The sequence below is a fragment of the Saccostrea echinata genome, unplaced genomic scaffold (genome assembly GCF_033153115.1).
Source record: "Saccostrea echinata isolate AGI-Se365-2 ecotype Australia unplaced genomic scaffold, CSIRO_AGI_Sech_v1 ptg000009l, whole genome shotgun sequence".
NCBI classification, from domain to species: Eukaryota; Metazoa; Mollusca; class Bivalvia; order Ostreida; family Ostreidae; genus Saccostrea; species Saccostrea echinata.
The window spans coordinates 7,406,189-7,410,764 of record NW_026889758.1 but is presented as its reverse complement, the minus strand read 5'-3'; positions in this window follow the sequence as shown (position 1 = coordinate 7,410,764).

Here is a 4,576-nt window from a genome sequence, read left to right as displayed (position 1 = left end):
CTGTTACTCCTGTTACGCATTTTTATGGCTTTTATAAAAATTTAAACTATCTTTGCGAGTATTGGTTATAGTTGTACTAAAATGTGTGGAGTGTATCAGACCCAAATTGAACAAAAACGAGATATTTACGTCATCTCTCAACTTAGAATACTTTTAAACAATATTTGTGTACTTAACCCCCCCCCCCTTCTCATTTCCCTAGCTGCATAAATCATATTTCCTCTTCACAATTTATCAAACAACTATAATCCATAGTAAAATAAAAAAAAAAAAAAAAAAAAAAAAAAAAAAAAAAAAAATCATTGAAATGAAAGAAAGTAAAAATATGTGAGCCTTGTAACAACTACTTAATGGATGCCTAAACATGTACATTTTATAGCCAGCGTTTCAAAGCTAAAATAACCCCCCTGCATGTTGGTGGCAAATGTGCTTTAGCGGTTGCTCCCCAATTGTAGTGAATGAGATTTAAATTTTGTATTCTACAAATAATAAAACATATGGGCATAATATGCCGTATCCAATACTGACTAAACCTGCTCGAAGTTTCCCTGAAAAAAGGATAAACACCTTTTATGACTGGTCATGGAAGTACTTGCAACTACATTCGAATCGTTAAACTGTTTTAATTAAAAATAACTGCCAAGGCTTATTTATTTAATCATCACCTATTAAGTGTTTTAAAGTACGACTAATTTTAGTTTTATATAACCTCATGCCATAAGGGTAGTTTAACCTATTTCAAACAAAAGGAAGAATACTTTATATCGCTATTACTTAACGTAATGAAACTCTTTTGCGTTGAAGGTAGGAAACGTTGATTAATAGCTGAGGACAATGTGCTATAGCTATTGACTACACTATGAGATCGATCACTGCAGATTTTTAAGGGACATATAATATAAGAAAGAAGCCCTGGTGAAATACCTAGCTAAATGTTCGTTGCACCACGCTATGAAATTAAAATGCTAGCTCTCTTGTGTTAATTTTTTGTGGATATTTCCCGCTAAGTAGACTATTCTAATAAAAGTTTAATCATTTTCTTTCTGATAAACGTTATTTTGGAAGTCTAAATATTCCGAATACTTTGCCTTGCTTTCTGAAGTGCAACCATCGGCATTACATTGTACCTTCGGCATACTTATTGTTCGTATCATTCAATTGTCACTAGCGTAAACAATATATGTAAACAACATGTTATGCCCCGAAAATGAATGGAGATTTATAAGTTTCTTGACTTTATTGCAAAACAGCCGCAGTAAGTTATACAATTCGAGGTAATTGCGATACTAAGTGTTCTGAGTATTCAAAAAATATCTGTAAGGGAGTAGTTTTATCTCTGGGAAATTTAGGTATAATCGTGGACCATTGTGTATTACACACAATTATACATGTATTTGGTAAAAATTAAACAGAATGATAAAATTAGTCTCAAGGCTTAAATCCCCATTAGGCACTGACATAGGTGTGCAATAAAATAGATAAACACAATAAAATATCCGAGAAAACAAATTCTTGAGTACGTTGCAACTCTTTGTCCATGGGTATGTGCGGTGGAAAAAAACTGGTATACTTTATAAGGCATACTTCTGGACATATCTTGGATATCCCTTACCAGATTAGCTTAAAATTGAATGTCAGTGTACCTTAAATAAATGGATCAATATTGTTTTGACAACACATTATTAACTCCTTGGTTTTGACTTTTCTTATGTACTAGTAAATTCAATATTGCAATTTCATATCAACCCATTAAATCTTTAAATAATAATAATAATAATTGATTCATATATAATTTAACTGATTATTTGACAAGCTTTGTTTCCCCGTCTCCTCGAACACATTAGCAGACTATCCATTCAAAGATAGCCTGATAAGCAACATACGGAGCAAGTACTGGGTGCTGCTTATCCTAGTGAGACTCCTGACCAATCACTTTTATTAATCTGCCTATCACAGTGCTCTAATAGCTTAACTAAATATCAGAACAAGTCCATCCGACGGAGACGAGGAACCAATTTGATTTTGACCATCTTTTTTAAAAAAAAAAATTACCAGTTTATTTGAAATATCCCCCCCCCCCTTCACACAAAGACTCGCTTAACCAAATTATACTTTTCCCTAGAATGTAATCTAATAGCTGCGATTAATTGAAGCTGGATTAGGATCTATATCATTTGCCAATTCCACTTTTATATCTAGTATTAACACAACTGCAACATTTCCTACTTGTTTCTTTTTTGCAAATCTTTAATTACTATTCTAATGAATTACTTGGGAAGTGATAAGGTCATGCTTTGATGGAAAGGAATGTTGTGCCCATTGCAGCTGTTGACTCACTGATAAAGCTGTCTTAAAAAAATAAAATTAAAAATGTTGACCTGTTTTTGGTAATGTACCTGAAAATAAATAATCATGGTAACATACATCTGTAATCACTATCAATTACTTATGGTTTTTTATGTACTTACTGCCTTTTGTACCAATATAATTTGCTCCTTGCTTGTGCCTGAACCCTGCAAATTTGCCTACCTATTCTAATGCATATGAAAAATACTTTTCCACAGCTTTGCTGCAGTTTGACTGCTCACTGTGAGACAAATGCTTGCAAAATTAATAAGAAATGTTTTCATCCTATTTCAATAAACTGTGATTTTGCTTTCATTAGTTGGATTTTTATGCAGAAATTGACCATGTGGACCAAATGAGCTCTCATATGTTGTGTAACATAATATACAAGTTAACTCCCATCCCATTATGTAATAGGAAAATCAGTTCATACAATATCATCCATAAAACCTTACACCTTTTTGTTTTCTTAAAAAAAAAAAAAAAAAAAAAGGAAAAGATAACAAACAGTACTGTTCCAAACCTTTTCAAAAGACCAACAAACAAATGAAATGATACAAGTCTGCAAATAGAGCATAACACTTACACAATTTAATAAACCTCCTCTCAGTACACACAGTACTTTGATTACTTGAAAAGTGAAAGTGCACAAATTCTCCTGAATGCTTTCTCCGATTTAAGACGATTACATTTTCTAAAATGCGAATCAATATACCTCCTTCGAGCACGATAAATCTATGTAGAAAACAAACTAAAATTCTTCTAGTAAGCCCAGCTTCTGAGAATATTCCGTGTTTTATGAAATTACCCCCCCCCCCACCCCCCCCGTTATAGCTATGATGGACTCGAAGTTTAACATTTCGCTCCTAAAAATAATAACTCAATTTAACCAACATTTGACCCCCAAACTGATCTTAATATATCCCTGTTACCTGTAAAGTCTCACAAATTACAACATCGCGTAAAATCAATTCAATTTGCGAAAAAGTCCAATCAGGCCAAATCCAAAGTCAAACTTCGCCATCGATACGTCTAATTTGCTTTGAAACTACAAACCTCAATAGTTATACTAAAAATCAAACTTATTTGATTTAAAAATTTTAAAACATTGCCACAATTTAACTCCCAAAAATTTTCCATGACCTTACCGTTTAATCGATTCTTCTAGAAAGGAGGTAGAAAAGAACTTATTATTAGACTATATACAAATGGACCTAAATTATCCGGAATGATAGCTTGTGACTAAGGGTGAAAATTTATATTTATCCGAATGTACGTAACTTATCCGGAATAGATAAATATTACTAGGGTTACTGAAATAAACTCACTTATCCGAGACCAGGCTCGTATAAGTGGTAATATTAACAGCCTTTTTGAAATTACGGACATTTTGATATCGAATTATTCTACTTAATTCGTGAAATAAATCGGTGATTTTTCAAATTATATATATATATATATATATATATATATATATATATATATATATATATATATATATATATATATATATATATATATATATATATAAGGAGTTATTATATAATATTATAATATTTATAAAATTCTAAAGATATCTTAATTTCAAAACCTCAATATTTTCCTTTAATTTTTATTTTCATGAATTCTGTAAATAACAAAATACTTGCATCTTTTTATTATTATTTTTAAAGTTTATTTTTCACCACCTTCATCAGTAAGAAATAATAATTGGAAATATACAGTAATCGTAAATCTGCTTAATGTTGAATAATTTCCAAATTATTTGTTTATAATATTTAGTACAAATTCATTTCCCCCAAAATCTAGACATCTGAAATAATTTGATTTATATAGGCTTCATCTTAAGCATATCTTAAAGCTATTCAGTTGAACGAAGAACAAATTCACCAACGACTAAAATTTGACCGCCTTTTTAACCTTAAAAAAATATTTTTTACAGATCATTTTCTGTTCCTTTTATGATTTATAAATTGATTTTTCGTTTGTTTTATTTGCTTGTTCAACGAAATTTCAGGGGCTTTTCATGTAAAAAATGATGGCTTGAAAAAAAAAGATTTTGATACAGAGTACTAGTCTGTGATGTCTTACCGATATATGACATTTTTATTTTCATCCTCGGTATAGTTTCCCTCTTTTCTCTCATGTATATGAAATCACATGCAGAAAATGTTATTTCTTTGCTGTTTTGGTGTTCTCTTTCTTAATACGCTAGACAAATGTAATATCA